The sequence below is a fragment of the Triticum aestivum genome, chromosome 6B (genome assembly GCF_018294505.1).
Source record: "Triticum aestivum cultivar Chinese Spring chromosome 6B, IWGSC CS RefSeq v2.1, whole genome shotgun sequence".
In the NCBI taxonomy this organism is placed as follows: Eukaryota; Viridiplantae; Streptophyta; class Magnoliopsida; order Poales; family Poaceae; genus Triticum; species Triticum aestivum.
This window is the reverse complement of record NC_057810.1, coordinates 372,770,822-372,791,046: the sequence shown is the minus strand read 5'-3', so window position 1 is coordinate 372,791,046 and position 20,225 is coordinate 372,770,822. Positions and strand designations below refer to the sequence as shown.

Here is a 20,225-nt window from a genome sequence, read left to right as displayed (position 1 = left end):
GAATAACCACGAGTAAGACAACATTACGAACATCATTGGCTCTGATTTGATTTGACAATAGCCCATACTCAAATCAAAGTTTTTATAAGATAATAGGTCCAACAACTGATCACAGGAACCAATCGATGAAGATATCATCTTTCTTCAGAGCACACCAACATCAGGATATCCCTTTGAGACGAACCAAGTTAGACAAGCTCTTATCTTCCAACTCTCCAAGTTGTTGTTTAGCTTAACCAACTTGCTCAGGGTATCCAACACAGACTCTTGGAGAAGGGGTGGTTTACAAAAACCCAACTTGATCACGAGCTCAACATAGCGGTCAGGTGACAACCTGGTAATACTTCCGAGAAGATATACAGAAAATCACGAACCACCGATATGTCACTAAGCTTGAGAACAATCTTGCTTTTCAGGGCAAGATGATATGGTGAAATAAGCAAGGGATTGGATAATCCTAACTCATTGATCAGGAGTGCACCAGAAATAAGGACTGGGTAGCACGATCAATCTTAGAATGATGATCCAATAACCAACACGCTAAGAGTGAGAATATTGTCCATTTACTACCAAGCAACGAGTTGCTCGGAGTATTGATTTCACACATCACAATTCACCTATCGGCATTCCGGTTACAACAACACGGAATCAAGGAATGAATAATGATGGCGAGAAGTATCACTACGTCAAGAATTCATAAGAGAAGGTGCAATTCTCATGACATTCCTGACTTAAAGTGGGTAATACTTCGGGGTAGAACAGACTAAAAGCTTGATTGCATTTCGGTCTGCGGAATACAACTGCTTTGACCAAATCCTAGATATGGATGAGGTACTGGAGTTTGTTTCTCCTAGTCATTCCGGAATAGAATGGCTTGACAGACCACAAGAGTAATAGGCATCGATGAACGAATGCACACATAATCTTGACTATCAATTGATAGACGAGGGTCAGAAGACAACTAAAGAGGGACAACTCAAAGGAACATACGATTTTCTGAGTTGTGGATGCATGGTTTAGCATGTCGAACGAATTCAACATATTTCTTCCGAGCAATCCATGCGGAAGGGTAGAACTGGCAGAGCCACAATATATAATGGAGAACTCATAGAGGGCCTGTTGTGATCTTTTGATCCAACAAACTTCTGCCATAATGGTTCATGGTATTTGGAAGAACGATATACCACGGACCTCGAGGACTATCGCAAAGTTACTAATATCCTAAAGGAACTAGCAAACACTATCAACATGAAGTAAGTAGAGTGAATCTCGGGTTCAAAACCCAGGAATAGAATACCTGCTACTAAGTGGCATCACGAGATGCTTACGAGAATGATGGCCAGAAGCATCACACTGGGACACAAATCATAGCTAATTTACTAGATGATCCCCTAAGACACCTAGGGTCATAATACTAGCTCCAACATATATGTCAAGGCAATAAAGTACCTCGACTCACTGATTTGTGTGATTAATCTGACCAAAGGCACATCGGAAACAGGAGGAAGGAATTTGCAAATGCATCCGACTATTTAGAAACCTGGGATGACTCGGACAGCATAACGGCTGTAAATGCTCGGAAAGATTGAGACATACTACAAAATGGTGGCATAACCACTTGATCATCATAATACCAAGGTTTGGAGATCAACAGTTAACATACAGAAGTAGTAGGAACTGAACTGAGACTTAACTCCAACAATCTTATAAGTCTACGGATTAGTAACACGTGATCCTGATAGAAAGAAGAGAAATCCTAATTCCTTAACCCCGTAGGAAAGATAAGATGACTCAGATCAGAAGGGCATAAGGTATAAGGAGTAAAAAGAGCCTTACATTCCATCCCACAGTCAATTCCCTTATATAGCTAAAGAATTTCTAGACTCACTTCGACCAGTTTGGCTTGGTAATCCTACAGGCAGTCAAGCTCTGATACCAACACTGTCAGGACCCCGATCCTAAGTCACACCGATCTAGCATGTAACACATCATATCACTTTGTGGCCTCACGCACGGTATTCCCATGGGTGCCACCTTACCTGGCCCGGGACCGTTTGCGCCTTTTGGCTCACGTATATGATAGTGTCGCTAGCATCCATATGACAAAGAACCCGGGCTGACATGGCTAGTCATGAACCCAAAGTGGCACTAACTTACAGGGACAGGCATACATGACCCAGCAACGAACGTGTCGGTCATCAGCGAGTGAATCCAGGCTGTAGCACTGGGCTAGCAGGACTCCAGCGAACCCGGCTGTAACGGGCTAACAGGACTCCGGTATTCATCGCGTGACATTTCCCCGAAGGGACAGACACAGGAACGAAGAAGGACACATGCCGACCAGCCTAAGTGTTCCGGAGCAGTAGCAAGCTACCATGGCTCGGTGGAAACACTAGGAGACATTTCCCGGTAAGAGAGGCTACTAAGGATAAACAACTAGATAGTCAGATCCCACACATACCAAGCATTTCAATCATACACACAATATGCTCGATATGTGCAAATACAACATGGCATCACAACATGACTCTGCGACTCAAGTATTTATTAGGCTCTGAGGAGCGAGATATTACAAACATGGGTCTCATGACCCAACAATCAGAGCATACAAGTCAAAGCACATGCGGAAGCTATGATGTCTGAGTACAGACATCTATAAATGAAAAGGCTGAGAAGCCTGACTATCTACCAGATCCTGACGAGGGCACAAGATCGTAGCTGAGGTAACAAGCTAAACGTCGAAGACCACGCGGAACTACTAGCGAGACTGAAGTCTCTCTGCAAAACATAAAATAGGCAAACATGAGTACAAATGTACCCAGCAAGACTTATATCAGAACTATCTACAAATGCATCATTATCAACAAGGGGATGGTGGAGTTTGACTACAGCAAGCCAGCTTTGACTCGGTGGCTAACCTGAACTACGACTACAATGTAACTCTTTTGAGGTGGCGCACACGAGTCCACATATTCACCATATCAATACACCACTATGGATCCGCTCCCGTCTCCCTACGAGAACGCCATCCATAGCACTCACGCTTATCCTGCGTATTTTAGAGTATCCACTTTCACTTGTCTATGAACTATGCAAGGGGTCCAAGTTTCCATATCCGAGGAATCCGGCTATTCGAATAGATGATGTTAACCCTGCAGGGGTGTACTTCTTCACACACGCTCTCGCCACTTACCGCCCTGTACACGTCATGTACCTCGGCAACCTTCAAGCGGAAGCCGGGCGAGGGAGTCGGCCACGACCTGACTAACCGAACAAGTCTCTAGTCCAGGTTTATCGCCTATTCGGGTTCCATCCGCAAGGAGATCCGGCCGGGGTGTCTCTTACGGCCCCAAACGATGTGAGCAGGGTTCCCAAGCCCACCATCCGGGTGCCACTTGGTACACCGTGCCACTGTGCCTAGTCTGTCCCAAGCCCACCTGTACCGGGTGCCACTTGGTAGACTACTAACACTACCTACAAACACCAGAAACTAGTTGCAACTCCTGGACAGAGATCATGTTGATTAATAAGTCGAGAGGGGTCGAGTTACCGGAACGCAATGTGTGGTAGTAACTGTTCATGGATCACAAACACAGAACTCAGTTCCTGAGGACGGCTGCAATGAGACAACCCACCATGTACTCCTACATGGCCTCTCACCGCTACCTTTACCAAATCGTGTTCACACACTTAGCTCACACACAGTAGGACATGTTCACACGCCTCTGATTCATCCCCGATGAATCAGACCTGACTCAACTCTAAGAAGTAGCAGGCATGACAAACAAACATGAATGAGTAGGCACAACAGGGCTCAAACAACTCCTACTCATGCTAGTGGGTTTCATCTATTTACTGTGGCAATGACAGGTCATGCAAAGGATAAAGGGGTTCAGCTACCGCAGCAAGTAACAATATGTCATTGTTGTCCTAATGCAGTAAAAGAGAGCAGGAGCGAGAGAGTGGGATTTTATCGGAATGAACAAGGGGGTTTTGCTTGCCTGGCACTTCTGAAGATAACATTGAGTCTTCATCAGTGTCAATGATCACAACGTCGGAACATCGTCTACCGGGAGGGAACAGATACCGGCAACAAAGAAGAAATACAATCAATGCAATGCACAATATGATGCATGCTCATGACATGGCAATATGAATGTGTTTTGAGCTAATGCAACTAGCAACAGATTAAATGAAGTTGGTTTGAATACAAGATTCAAATTTAAACTCCATATGTGATTATTCAAATGCCATTTAATTGATTTGTGCTAAACAGCGGCTATAAGTTTTTCTAACATGCATGAAAATGGTACAGATGGATTCCTTGAATTTTTCTGATAATTTTTCATATATAAATTATTTAATTTGGAGTTACGGTTGAATTTCTATGAATTTTAGAAGTTTTAGGCATTTTCTGAAATTTCCTGATTATAATAAATCCAGTAAATGATTTAACTGCGTCAGCCTGACGCCAGCATGACGTCAGCGAGTCAATGGCCAGGTCCAGGTCAAACCTGACGTGCGGGGTCCACACGTCAGTGACACAGGAGCTAATCCCGCGTTGACTCGGGCTTTGACCCGCTACGGGGCCCGCTGTCAGTGTCTGTTAGTGTGTTAATTGGGGGGATTAGCCGCTAATGACGGCCACGTCGGATTCGCCGGCGGTTGGACGACGGCGACGACCCAGAGCGGCGGTGGCTCGCCGGAGTTGCGCCAGAGACGACGGATCGACGCGCCAAGGGCACCAGGAGGTAGCCCGTGACCGCGTGCATCTAGGGAGACCAAGGGGAGGTGCGGGGGTGGCCGGGGTTCGCCGGAGTTGAACCCGAGGCGGCAGCCGGAGCTCGGGCGAGCTCGGGTTCGAGGCCACAGCGGCCTTGGCGACGTGGGGATAACACCTACAGTGTCTACGTGGTGCGGCGAGAACGTTGGACGCATGCCCGGGACCGAATGGTCACCGGAGCGTCATCGCCGGCGAGCTTTGGCGGCGGCGCTGTCGGGTGAGAAAGGCACGGCGGCTATTGCATACTAGGGAGAAAACGGAGAAGGGGAGGAGGATCAGGAGCTCACAGCGGTTCCAGTAGGCGTCGAAGCGGGCTCGGGGAAGGTCGGAGCTGAGCGGGGCGGCGAGGCCGATCTCCGGCGGCCGAGGGGGGGGGGAAACATTGGGGCGGCGCTTCGGGGCTCTTCCGGTCACGTGGCTCAGTGAGGGGGTTGGCGACGAGGTGCAGGAGCTCGGGAGCAGCTCGGGGCATCGTCGGAACGGCGGTGGTCGCGGCAACGACGAACGGCGGCGATGGGTGTGTTCGGTGGCGAGAGAGAGGGGTCCAGGGGAGAGGATGAGGGCGCAGGAGAGTGAGGGAGAGAGGCAGGGAGGTGCGTGGCACTCGGGGGAGGCGTCCAGAGCGTCGAGGAAGGAGAGCGGCAAGCAGGAGGTGGCCGGGGCATCGCCAACGCTCGCCACCGAGCAGCTTCGGGGCGAGGGGGAGGAAGACGACAGGGGGGAACGCCTGGTGGGCTGGGTCGCACAGGAGCTGGGCCGGCTGGGCTACCAGGTGAGCGTCAGGTAAGGTTTCTCTCCTCTCTGTTTTCCTATTTCTGTTTTTATTTATTTATTTTGTTCTGTGTTGTTTTAGTTTAGTAAAATACTAGACCATTTTATAAAATCCTGAAAATAGTTATGTGGCTAGAACTAAAATATACCAAACCACATAAAATGTTCCAGTATTATTGGATATATATTATTTATATATCAAATATATATCCAATGCAAATAGTTATTTATTTAATTCAAAGGCCCAAAATAATTAACTCTGAGATACAAAAAATATCGTTTTGAGTTTTTACCTCTTTGCAATATTTTCAGAGACTAAGAGGAACATTTTCTTGGACTTCTTTGAGAAGATTTTAATGTTGATCATTTTTAGAAGGTTTCTGAGGCTTTGAAAATCTCTCGATTCAAATTTCATTTGAATTAAAACATGATGCTCACATGAGGTCTAGCCTAGTGCATAACAGGACCAGGGATGTGACGGCGGAGGAGGCAGAGGAGTCAGGAACCAGCGGAGCGGAAGGAGAAGGCGGCAGCATGATCATGGCTTGGGAGACTGGGAGCTCTTGAGCCATGGCAACCTCAGCGACAGCGTCAAGCACCGGCGCCTCTGGAGTTAGCGGGGCCACAGGGGCTGGCACCCTGCCAGAGCGCTCCTCCTGGCCTCACGAGGACGACCGGGCATGGGAGGTGCGAGCTCCACTGCCTCCCCTTCCCGGAGGCGAAGGCGCGGCCACGACAGGTGAGCTTGCCCCAAGCGGAGCCACCGTGTCCCCCTTCAGCCTCTTCGCTGCAGGCGGCAGTCTACCCAAGCGACGGAGGATGTCAAGCCCTGACAGCAAAAACAAGAGCAAATCAGAGCTCGAGTACTTACTGGTCAATCGTGGCATGCTCCAACGGCCTCCTGCCGAGCTTAATGCCCAAGAGCCACTTGCGGGGCGCAACCTCGGGAGGTCCAGCAGCAGAGGAGGGCGCACTAGAGGGGCTGGAGCTAGCTTCGAGTAGTGTCAGGGCCGGACTAGTCCCTCGGGAGATCAGCCCCGATCTGTCCTTCTTCGGGATCACGGGCGGGTCCTCTCCCCCTCGCCTGGCGTCGGCCTCGTTGTCGTCCGGCAGGGTGCAGAGGATGTTGGCCCTGCGCCAAGGGGAAGTCTCCCCCGTCCCCTTAGTGGTATCTTCCGAGTCGCGCTCTTCTTCTTCCTCGTCTTCCTCCTCTCCTCCGCGGGAATCATCGGAGGACGACCCCACTGGCGCCGCCGCCTCCTGGCCCTCAGGAAGCACCTCCGGCACCAGGCCTCTCCCGCCGAAGATGGGCATGGCGTCCACCACCTGTTGCCAGTCGTCGCGAAGGAACAAGGGGACAGGAGCGTCCTCCAGACCTTCCACGTCCTCTCCAACTAGGAAGCGGAGAGCTGCGGTCAGATCTTCATCAGCCAGGGCCTCCAAGTTCAGGCAGAGATCGCCGTCCGCATCTCCGAGCCTCCACAACGGGTGCGAGTGCGCCTGAAGTGGAGCCACCCGATGCGCCAGGAACTCCCTCAGGAGCGTGGCCCCGGTCAGCTTCGCCACCTTCATGTTGCCCGGCCTCAAGTCGGCGTTCATCTTCTCCAGCACCAGCTCTGCCCGTCGGTCGTCAAGATTCGCACGGGACCACGCCTCATCAGCCTGGGGCTGCTCCGTAGGCAGTGCCAGCCGAGAGTGGATGCATTCGGCATCCAGCATGACCCACTTGCTCCGAAAGCCGTCGGCCCTCTTCCCAGCCTTCGAGATCGCATTGGCTTTGGAGTATGCAACAAAGCCAGTGCACGCCAAGGTATGGGCTCCGGTGACTCAGAGGGAGAAGAAGTGGCACAACAAGGCCATGGAACGCATCACCCCGACGTGCGCCTCACAGTAGTAGGCGAAAATGACAGAAGGAAAACAGAGTTGGGATGGAGATGCAGAGCCTGCAGGTTGTAATGGCGGAGGACAGCATAGAAGAACTCGGAGAAAGGAGGCACCATGCGGGCGATGACGGCGCTCATGAAGAAGGGGTAGAAGGTACTCCCCTTGGCCTCCGGTTGGGCGGAGCCGACTCGGAGCGCAGTCTCCCCCATCTCGCTGCCTTGCGACACCGTCATCAGGCGCATGAGGGCGAGTTTCTTCTCCGTCATGTTGGGGGGATCCAGAGCAGGCGAGTACCAGTCCGGTGGAGCCTCGGCCGCGGCCTTATGGGGCGCCATTGCTCGCTGGAGGAGGAAGGATGAGGCAGATCTCGAGATTTTGGAATCAAGAGAGCAAGAGCAAGAAAGGGGATCTAGAGCAAGGTGAATGAGAGCAATGAAGGTAAGCCTAACCTAGACCAGCCTTTTGTCAGTTGGGCATTGCTGAGGCAGTGTGGGGAAGCGGAGGTGCCCACGTCCAATCGACCGCCATGCGGTGACCAAGGTCGCAGGCTGTTGGGGCCCGCGGCTCTCCGCACTTGCCCTTTGGCTTCGCTGCTAAGCCATGTCCATGCCCGCCTTGGGCCTGGGGGCTACTCTCGGCGTTCTAGGAACGGGGGTCCCCAGACTTGCCTGGCTGCGGCCTGCGGCGTGGCTCAAGGGGTGGCCCAGTACAGCCCGTCTACATCAACCCAAGCTCAAGACCCTCGCGAGGGGCCAAGCTTCACAGGGCGGACGATGCAAGGCTTCCTCAGACACGGCCTCACCAGGTAGGCTCGTGAGGAGGCGGAGAGATCAAGGCAGGGGTACCTCGCGAGGTGCTCATGACGCAAGCCATGACGATCGAGACCAGGCGGGCGCCAGCCTGTGCAGTGTCCTCGTTTCCTCTTTGGTGCAAAGGGGGCAGGCACAGGCGCAGAGTACCGAGGCATCAAGCAAAGGTTACCATATCGGTGCAACGAGACCAAGACCAGCAGAGCGGCAGGATGGAGGTCACGGTGGAGCCCAAGACGGCATCATCGCTAGTGCCTTTGGCAGTCGAAGACCAACTTTAGTCAGGATAACTTGTACTAGCTGTTCCCCTTCAAAATGGCCGTTGTTGGATCCCTTCCCGCTCAATATTTGGGAAGAGGACCAGGGCCCCTATAAATTGAGATAGGCACCACTGTAGGAGGGGAGATCTCATCTCATCTAGAGCTGATCGAATCCATCCCAAGTACAACACCGCAACAGCTCGAGAACACCCCTCGCGAGGCTGTTCTTCCTTTGTACTGTTCATCATCAGCCCCAGAGGCAATCCACCACACCACACACTATAGTAGGGTATTACACCACAATGGTGGCCCGAACTAGTATAAACCTTGCGTCCCTCGTGTTGTTCATCATGTAGCTTAGATTCACGGCGAGGCTTCGGGGCGTGGATTGGCAGGGAGAAGATCTTCGTGCACACCCCAGAGTTCGAACCTTAAGGGTTTTGCCGGAACCCGATATCTGACAGACGTGGTGGTGGTTCTACCTCATCCAACACTGCATCAGCCTCGGGGGACATCTCACACTGGGATGACGCGGCAGCGAAGAAACATCGCGAGATCCAGGACGACGGGGTCTGGGTGCAGAAGGCCCAGGCGTCATCGGGATCGGGCGGCACCATCGCTGGGAAGCGTCTCGCATCTCCACAGCGGCGTCCTCAGGGGAAAAACCCTGGTCAAGTGATGTCTCCCAAAAAAAACCAGGGGCATGCCCTATCTCCGAATCGCATGAGCATCCTCCTGCTTGATGCCCTCAAGCATATTTGTAAAGGTGCAGCAAATTGGGTCACCTAGCTTCTATGTGTGTGGAATTTTTGCCTTGGGAATGTATGGCTCTGATGTGTGTGTTTCAATCTAAGGGACAAGGGTTATATTTCATACATGATTCATGTACGGCCAATCAACTAAAAGAGAGAACTCACAACATTGTAGTCAAAAATTGTGGAGGGGGGAAATGTCTACTTGCCAAATGGAGTAAGATATGAGCGGCTACCTGGCTATGGGGTGGCGCTACTCTGCTCATGCAATAGGACCAGGGGTGTTTGTGTTGCGGTTTCCTAATCCTTGTGTTGTTGCACAGATTTGCTATGTGGGGAGGGTGACTCTTAAAACAAGTAGGGCTGTTATTCATGCTACTCAGTGGTCATCTACAGTTGGGTCGAAGGGAGTTATGGACGTAGCATAGGTTAGAGTGAGCAATGTTCCCCTTGATAAGATAAGTGAAAGAAACCTAGCATATGTTGCCTCCTTGGTGGGGGTTCCACTAGAAATTGATGCTACCACTACTAGGAAAACGGCTATAGCTAATATGGACATTAATGGCGCACCATGTATGTGGTGCGCCACTGCTATATAGCAGTGTCGCACCAGATATAGGTACGCCATTATTGACATATTACTAATGGCGCACCTGGTGTGTGGTGTGCCATTACTAGTTTTGTTAAAAAAAATTTAAAAAAAAATTTTAGCAGTGCCGCACCAGGGGTTAGTGCGCCATTACTAGTTGACATAGTAATGACGCACCTGTACAAAGTGCGCCACTACTATGTGTATGACTGGGTCAAACCTTGGTCAAACTTAGTAATGGCGCACTTTGCATAGGTGCAGCATTACTATGGCAAACTTAGTAATGGCGCACCTATACAAAGTGCGCCTTTACTAACTTTGACCAAGGTTTGACCAAGTCATACACATAGTAATGGTGCACTTTGTGAAGGTGTGCCATTACTAACTTTCAAATGCACCCCCCCCCCGTGTGGACCGCTTTTTCAATTTTAAAATAAATAAAAGAAAATGATGGAAATGTCAAAAAAAATAAAAGAAAATAAGTTTCCCATGTGATATGTGTTCTAGTTGTTGGGAAAATTTACAAATATGAATTTTGACTTTATTTGCAAAATCTCTTTGGAATTTAGTAAAATGGGCATAAGTTTTGCATACGAACTCGGATTAAAAAGTTACATCCGAATTCAACAGGGGGAACCCCATTGAAGATTTTTAGAATCCCCAAAACCTAACATAATAAAAGATACGGGGCTTTTAAGATCTAGAGGGGGAAAATGGAAAAAAAATCAAACTTGGTAGTGGCGCACCATTTGCTAGGTGCACCACTAGTAACAGAAAAAAAATAGTTTCGAATTTTTTTTGGAAAAAAGTTAAAAATATGATATGTAATATGAACGGAAGTTTGAAATATTTTTTCAAATTTTCATCACACTCATGAACATGAACAAAGTCCAAGACATCAACAAGGTTTAATAGGATTGATATGCTAGATATATCAACAAGTGCCTGTTAAGTGAGCTGGTGCTAGGGTTGGATAGAACTGACAAGTTAAGCGTGCTTGGGCTGGAGTAGTGTGAGGATGGGTGACCTTCCAGGAAGTTTGACCATGGAGTGCGATTTGACTTGAGATTAAGCATATTGACCCGAGATTAAGCCATAGTGACCCAAGATGAAGAAAAAAATGAAAAAAAATTGAAAAAAAATTCTAAAAAAATTTGAAAAAAATTTGTTAGTAATGACGCACTTCTATGTGGTGCATCATTACTAAGTCAGATAGTAATGGAGCACCTCTAGGCATAGTATTGGCGCACCAAATGTGCACCATTATTAAAAATTACTAATGGTGTGATAATAGTGGCACACCTGTAGTGCCGTTAATGGCAAAAATAGGTGTGTCACTAACATGCCTTTTTCTAGTAGTTTACTACTTTACGTCGCCCATCAACTGCTCGAGTGCAGCTAGGGTGTAGAAATGTGGATGAAATCCCTGTGATTGCTGAAGCTATTCTGGGGGGCACTTTTACGATATCTTTTATGAAGTGGACCAAGTTTTGGTGAGAGATCCTAACAGAGAGAAAACTACTGTTCGTATGCCGCCTAATCATGATAAAAATGCTATCAATGGATCCACATCTCAGTCGACTCCTGGAGCTAAGCTGGGTAGTTTCTCTATTGGGCTTGGAGGGAAATCTCCTTTCATTCCCTAGGGAGGGAAAAAAGACCCCATTCGGGAGTCACGGGAGAGTGTGGAGTTTGATGACTCGTTACATAACACATTGCTCATTGATTCCATGGCTCAAGAGATGGAACATGACGAAAAAGTAAGCCCTTGTATCGAAAAAGTTCCAACTACTTTATGCATGAGTAGGGGAAAAACATACTCTGATGTGGTAAAATCTCTTCCTCGGGTTCTGGAGGTGACTGGTCAAAATGATTCAACACTAAAAATCATCAATGATTACAAGGTTGAATCGCCTGACATTAAAGTGGACACTTAGGTGATTCCTACCCCTCCCTTGGTTACTTAAGAGAACCTACGTTTCGGCCTACGCAATGTGCAGAACAAGATGGAGAGAGTGGATGAAAAATCTATGGTAGCAAAGAAGAGGTACATTGAAGGTACTACCAAAAAACCCCAACTCTTTTGATGCATTGACAAATTCTGATCTTATTCTTAGAGCTATTAAGATGGGGGTGAATATTCCAGATGCATATTTTGCTAGTGTGGATATCCTTAGGGAGTTGGAGAAATGTACAAATATGAGAACATTGGACGATAATAATGTCCAACCGGATCCGAGGGTGAAACCTATTATGCTAACTAATGCTAAATGGGACCAGACACCTTTAAATATGAATTGGGGGGTCAAAATTATATAGATGGCGATAAGTTTACAGCTGTTCAATCAAGGAAGAAAAAACAAAGAAAGAAGAATATTATTATAGCCAGACCTACTACCAGAAGCTAAAAAGTGGGAGCTTCCTTATAAATGAGAAGGGTAACTCTACTCTAATTCCTAGTAGAGTTACTATGAAGGGGGGTGCAAAAAATAAAAATAAAATAAATGGATTCTTGGAATTGCAGAGGGGCGGGTAAGAAGGGGATGACGACCTGCTTCACTGATATTATTAGAGATCATCCCTCAATTTCTTTGGCCTTCAAGAGACTAAGAAGAGCAATTTTACCCCTATGTACTTGAGGAAAATTGATCACTTTGATAGATTTAATTGGAATTGGGTCCGCTCTATTGGCAAATCAGGTGGGATTTTATGTGGGGTGGAAAAAGAATACTTGGACACTGTTTCATGGACAGTGGGGAAATATCTCCTCCAATTTAATGTATTTGATGTAAAGCTAAAATGCATGTGGGCCCTCATAGTTATTTATGGGGCTGCTCACGATGATGATAAAGAGGAATTCCTAACAGAGTTAACCTCGGTCTGCCCTTACATAGTGGGTGGCGATTTCAATATCCTGTGGGATAGTAGCAACAAAAATAAACACCTAGCTCGTTCTCGGTATGTGGATAAATTCAACTCTATTATTCACTCCTTGAACTATCGTGAGATTCACATGGGAGGGGGAAAATATACTTGGACCAACAACCAAAAACACCCCACCCTAGAGAAGTTCGACTGAGTTCTTATGAGCTTTGATTGGGAAGATCTTTTCCCTCTAGTCATTGTTTGCAAACTTGTGTGAGACACGTTAGACAAAAATCCTTTGCTTTTGTCCTCGAATTCTGTGAAAACCAGCCCCCTTCATTGTCGTGAATTTAGATTCCAACTTAGCTAGTTGAAACATGAGGATTTTTACCTTGAAGCTAAGAGCATATGGGAACAACCAGATAATTTGAATGATCCGATAGATGTCCTCAATATCAAATTCAAGCATATCAAAAAATACTTTAAAGGCTAGAGATCCCACTCCTTTCTCCATCCTAGAGAAATGAAGAAATGGATTAAATAGGAGTTGGAAGAGATCGAGAAAAAATAAGAATGTGGACCCCTTGATCCTGAGCTATATGAAAGGAGAACCGCTCTGTGTGTAGAACTTAATGACATCCTTATTGATGAAGAGCTCTTTTGGCTACAACACTCGAAGGAGCGCTGGTTGCTCAAAGGGGATCTAAATAATGCTTTTTATCATCACATTGCCAATGGGAGGAAAAGAAAAAACACTACCCACTCTCTTACATATGAGGATGTGGTTATTGAGTGCACGAAAGATCTCCTAGCCCATGTCACTACCTTTTATAAAGAACTGTTCAGCCTGACCAGAGAAAATCATTTTCATCTGTCCCAAGAAACCTTAGCTGAGGGAGGAAACTTACGAATGTAGACAGTTTCCTCCTTACTAGTGAGTTTATGGAGGAAGAGGTCAAAAAGGCCTTGTTTATTATGGGAGCAACAGGGCCCTGGTCCAAATAATATACTGGCAGAATTTGTTAAAACTGACATAATGTGCCTATTCAAAGTGTTCCATGATGACACGCTAGATATTGAACACCTGAATTATGGGGTGATCACCCTGATCCGAAAAATGAATGGGGCTAAAAAAAGTCCAGCAATATTGTCCCATTTGTCTACTTTATTGCCCTTATAAGCTGATTACCATGGTGCTAGATAACAGGGTAGCTATATATGCTGATAAGCTCATCAGCAAGCATCAAAATGCATTTATTAAGAATAGAAATATAATGGATGGGATCCTTATTCTGCATGAGGTGTTGCACCACACAAATCACAAGAACAAGTGGGGGTGGTCCTGAAATTGGACTTTGAAAAAGCCTTCGACAAGATTAATTAGGATTTCCTTCTCGAATGTCACTGTAACCGTGGCTTTGGCCCAACCTGGTGTGGGTGGGTTGAGAAAATGTTACAAAATGGCACGATGAGCTTTAAGCTTAACAATGAAGTGGGCCCATATTTCCAAATCCACAAAGGGGTGCGCCAAGGCGACCCCTATTCACCTTTTCTGTTCAATTTGGTTGTTGAAACCCTCTCGAAGATGGTCCTTAATGCTCAAAAAAAAACTCCTCACTGGGCTCACACTTGACTTGATTGACGATGGAGTAGCTATCCTACAGTATGCAGATGACACTGTTATATGCTTTGAACATGATAAGGAAGCTGCTATAAACCTAAAACTTCTCCTATACATGTTCGAGCTTACGTTAGTTCTAAAAATCAATTTCCTAAAAAGCAAAATATTATGTGTTGGGGGTGGGGGATGATGATACCCTAGCTTTTTATGCTGAGTTATTTAACGGTAATATTGGGCACTTTCCAATGAAATACCTGGGAGTGCCAATCAGTTTCTCAAACCTTAGTCCCCTGGATTGGGATTTCATTGATGAAATATACCTTAAATGTTGCGAAGCCTTTATTGGGAAAGCGACATCCTCGGCTGGGAGACTTATCCTAGTTAATTCCTCATTCACTAGCATTGTTTACTATTACATGTCTATATTTCTACTCCCTAAGATGGTGATTGAGAAGTTAGATAAACATCATAAATGTTTTTTCTGGCAAGAACATGAGGGCCACAAGCGTTATCATCTGGTAAAATGGTCCAGCATATGTAGATCCAAAAATAAAGGAGGCTTGGGGGTGAATATCTTCATAAACAGAACATTACCCTTCTCACCAAATGGTGGTGGAAACTGGAAAATCAACACGGCCTCTGGCAGGAGGTGATCCGGGCCAAATATTTCAAGAGAGATACGGTTGCCTAGGTGAAAAGTAAGGTTGGTGACTCTCCAATCTGGAAGGCCATTATGAAAGTTAAATAATATTATTTTGCTAGCAAAAAAGTGATACTTAAGCCTCGCAATATTCTTAGATTGTGGCCTGATCCTGTGAATGATGACCCTCCTCTGCGAGAGCGATTCCCTATGCTATACAACATTTGTAACGATCAACAGATCACGGTAGCCGATTTTAAAGCAGGAGTTGATGAAAAATTCTTTAGGAGACGGCTCGATCTACCTCTGTTGGAACAATGGAGGGAACTCGAGGCCACTGTGGACTCTTGGACGCAGTCTGATGATTCTGACATGGTGGCTTGGACATTGGGGAAGAAAATTAAATTTACGGCCAAATCGATATACGAATATCTGGAGAGAAATGTGATGGGGTGTAACTGTAAATGGATTTGGAGATCCAAGATACCTCTGAAAATACAAATCTTCCTTTGGCAGCCTTTTCAGGATGCATTCTTGAGTAGAGATGTTATGAGTACGAGGAAATGGTTGGAGAACCTTACTTGCTCTTTTCGTGACAAAAAGGAAACCTCCCAGCATCTCTTCTTTACGTGTGCAGTAGCTAGAGTTATATGGAGGGATGTGGGTTGTGTCCTGGGCACGGATCTATATTCGAACAATATTTGGCAATATTTTTCATGGTCCTATGTGTTTCTTCCCGATGGGGAGATATTCTACACTTTTGGTTTAGCAGCGATGTGCTGGGCTATGTGGAATTGCCGTAACCGAGTAACCTTTTAATTCAAAAAATGAGATCCTCTTTTGACGTGGTTTACTATGCTTGTGGATATCTAAATTACTAGGCAGGTTTAATGGTGGAAGCTGATCGTGAGGCGATGGAGCATGGAGCTAAGATGCTGAGGACCAACGCCTCGAACATGATGCGGATTTGCATGGCGTCGAGGAACACGATGAAGTGTTGAACACAGGCTGACCATGGGCGATGAAGCAAGTCTATCCTCCCTTCCGTGGTACATATCTACCCCCCTATGTGGGATATCAATCTTTTGTGACTTCGAAAACTGTGTTGGTCTGCTGCTCCTGCGTGGGCATGTGTTTTGGCCTGTGGTTGCTGTTGCAATACTTTGCTATGATCTGTTTTCTAGAGTCCTTAAGTAGTTGGTGTCAGTTCTTAGGGTGTCATTGGATTTTTGCCCCATGGAAAGTTGCTCGATGACGAGTGCTTGTTGTGGCTTTCTTAGTGATGCGTTGAACTTGCTTTCCTCTTTCTAGTTTCCTTCATGGTTGTCAGGCTGTTGTATTTTCTTTATGAAAGTAATGGAAAGGGCAGAGGTTATGCTCAGTTAAAAAAAGGGAGTCTGCTAGGGAGGAGGTCTGCAGTCGCATTTGAAGGCGAGCGATGGCTATTTGAAGTCGCATTTCGCTGCTTAAGGCAGGAAATAGGAACGCCAATTCGAACCCTAAAATGCTACTCTAAATCCCCAAATCCCTCGGCAGCGAGATTGTCGGCGATGCGGCCTGCGGCGCCCAAGACCTACGCCTACAGCCAACAAGAACCTCGTCCGGAGAACCTTCTTCTTCTCCTCGCTTCTCCCCGTGCGGCCAAACTCTCCCTTGGCTGCTCCCTCTTGGACCACCTCCTCTCCGGTGGCCTCCCCGCCACATCGATCACAGAGATTGCTGGTGAATCCGCCGCCAGGAAGACCCAGCTTTGCCGCCAGCTCGTCCTCCTTGTGCCCCTCTCCTCCCACCTTCCTCCTCCCTCTTCCTATGCTCTGACCTCCCCTTTACCCTCTGTCGGCTCCGCCTCCTTGCCCCCAAATCGCGGTCAGACCCCCTGGATCACCTCCTTGTGGCCGATGTACACTCCCCCTCCGACTTCCTCTCCCTCCTATCTCACGCCCAGTACCACCTCTCCCACCCGAGTCGCTCTCCTACCCACTGCCTATCCGTGTCATCCTCCTTGACTCCATCGCTTTTGTTGAGTATATGTTTAGTTAGGAAATATGAGACAGCTAGACTAGGATATGTTCCGGCTTGTCTTGTACTCCAAGTTAGTCATTGTACTCCTATTTATATGCCCACGAGGCTCAAGCAATACAATAAACTATTCCACCAGTTGTCCCTCTTCCCTTCTAACATGGTATCAGCCTAACCGACCCAAACCCTAGCGGCCGTCGCTGCTTCCGCTCTGCGCCGTCCCCGAGGTGGTTGATCTCCATGATCGTCACCGGGGGCCGCGCCGCCCGTACCTAGGGTTCGTTCACCGATCGTGTTGATCAGCTGCCCTAGAGAGTTTTTTTTTTGATCAATTGATCTGGGTTTTTCTCTCTCGCCGGTCGTTTGATCGGTGTTACTTTTTTGGTTTTCCGATCTATGATCAGTTTGGATCACTCGCCGTCGTTTGTTATCTTCAACACATGTCTAATTCATTGTCTCCGACTGGATCCATCATCGCACGGACTTAACCCACAGCCGTGGTAGCCACTCGCGTTGTCCTGCGTTCCATGCTACATGTCCTCTGGCTACCTGCTGGAGCATTGGGCCCTGGCGGATTCTCCGCGTGGCCTAGCGTTCGTGCATGTAGGTTACTACGCTCCACCCTCACGAAGCCAGCGGAGGTGCTGCATCGGCTTGAGCCTTTGTCACCGTGCATCTCGCATGGCAACGTGTGCCTAGCCTGGCCAGTTGCATGTAGGTGCTTGTGTTGGCACCCGAGATTGCACCTAAGGGCTGTGCATGTGCACCCGCTCCTGCCAAGTACGGCCCCTAGCGGACAATTCATCTTCATGGCAATCAGATTGATCATTCGAGTGTTGTGGTTTATTTTCGCAGACGTCGTCAAGTACAACACGTCTCTTCGCCGATCGAGCAACGGGTTGCAGCTGCGTCGTCCCTTCGGACTGCAGCATCGCCGCCCCGTGGTTCTCCCCGTGGCTGCACCGATCGGCACCGCTGTTGCGTCGCCCCTTCGAGTCATAATGCCGCGACACGTGATCCCCGCCGCCGCCTTGAGGCCGTTCCCGTGGTTGCACCACCTCGCGCACTGCCGCTGCGTTGCCCCTTTGGGTCGTAGTGCCATGGCCCGCGATCAAGCGCCGCACCGAGGTCGTCCGCTCCAGGTCGTCCCTGAGGCTGCACTGACCCTTGTGTTGCCGCTGCGTCGCCCCGTCGGGCCGTAGCGAGCGTGGCAGGCGATCCCTGCAATCGCCCAGAGGTCTTCCCCGCTGTCGCCCCGACCTACCCGCCACTGTTGTGTCGACCCTTCGGGCCGTAACGTTGCAGCCCGCGGTCTAGCATCGTCCACGCGCATTGACTTCCACGTGATATCTGCCGCGCCGCCTCCCTTGACGTCGGAGCGTCTCCATCCGCGCTGGTCTTCGTCATGCTATCGGGTTCATTCTCGTCTACTTCGGGTACCACCACCGTGCTCCTTCTCTAGCCGCCACTGCTGCCTCCTTAGGCTGTCGCGGCCGCTTCTTTTCTTTCACGGCTCCACGGCGACTACCTCGACACCAGCGACCCCCGACTCAACACCGACCACGGCGTTTTTCGCACGGCTACCTCGACGACATCTACACTACCTACACTCTCGGCTACCTCGACCAACGTCACAAAGGGCTACCGCCTTGCTTGAGCAACTTTGTCGGTTTCCACTCCAGCCACGCCTTCCGCGATGCATTGACCATTCGATTGTGGAGGGGTGTCCGTCGGCTTACCTTCGGATTCTTCTCCAGTCTCACCATCTGTGTTGCTACCGTTGTGATGTGGGGGGATGTTGAGTATATGTTTAGTTAGGAAATACGAGATAGACTAGGATATGTTCCGGCTTTTCTTGTACTCCAAGTTAGTCATTGTACTCCTATTTATATGCCCACGAGGCTCAAGAAATACAATAAATTATTCCACCAATTACCCCTCTTCCCTTCTAATAGCTTCCCTCTTTCCGCCCGACTTCGACGCCTCACCCGCCGACCTCAAACGCCGGTCTAGGCTCTTCTTCAAGATATCCGCAAAACTCAAGGAACTGGCTCACAGGTACCAATGCGTGGTTGTGGTTACCAATCAGGTGGTTGACATGGAGGGGAACACGGGAAACACCATGGCCTAGTCATCGCGGCGGCAGGTGAGCCATGCGCTGGGGCTTGCGTGGGATCTCCGGCTCAGAGATCCGCATTGACCGGCGACATGATAGTGCGCTTGAGTATAGGGAGTATGGGAGGGGGATTTGGGGGAACTAGAGTAGGAATCGAGATTCTAGAGGTGGGGGAGGGGAGGGTGATTGAGGATGAAAAGGTAGCATGAATTTCGAACACGCGCCAATATGCTCTCAGCGTGCAAGCGCACGAAAACACCGGTGGCACCCACATGTCGTCCTAAGAGTCCTTATTCTTTCTTTTTGGAGAGGCCAGCCTTTTTTGAGGATCTTTTGAGAGCCCGGCCTGAGAGTCATAATTGACCAGTTTGGCATTGCGTTACTACTCGGCCCATATTCAACGACACCGCACTGGCCCAAACAAGTGTACATCATCCAAAAGACACTGAGCTAAAATTATAACTTGAGAAAGGAGATATACTCTGAACACTAGAGAATGGTGATGCCCTCATTTAGCCCACTAGTAGTTCGAGACAATAAACAGTTCGAAACAATGATATATACAACATTCAAACACTGACTAGTGACTACTACTGACATAAACAACAAGACATGATGGTTCATAAGAAGTCTTGCTACACCACCAAAATGCACCCATCTGCAACGCTCAGACTCTCATGATCCAGACGAGACTGACATTTTAAATATAGGCAAGTATTACATAGTAAGAGTGACACAGATGAGGATGACCAAATGACAAGGAATATGCATAACAAAAGAGAGAACTACCCATCCAGAACAAGTAGCAAAGACAACAAGTCATTCGAAGAGGGACGATCTAACACCATCATAATTTGCAGCCCGCTTCAGCGACAAGTGATCCGGAGAGACCAGTACTCCACCCTTTCAACGCAACAACCCAATTACCTATCAACCTGAAGGCTTGAACCACATCACTGCATGTCGTAATTGAGACATCCAAGGATCAAAGTTAATCCGGATGCCTTTGTCATTCTCACCTTCTTTTGGCTGCAGGCTGTATCAATGACAATCAGGGGAGTTTGCTCCCGAACTCCTAGGGCTCGCCGTGTAGACATAGTTTTCCATAGCAAGCAG

At 48.2% G+C, this 20,225-nt stretch overlaps 1 pseudogene; it reads left to right on the top strand.

Moving 5' to 3' along the window:
- The first annotated feature begins 16,518 nt into the window (after positions 1 to 16,518).
- On the top strand, positions 16,519 to 19,193 carry LOC123139223 (DNA repair protein XRCC3 homolog; annotated as a pseudogene).
- The last annotated feature ends 1,032 nt before the right edge of the window (positions 19,194 to 20,225 follow it).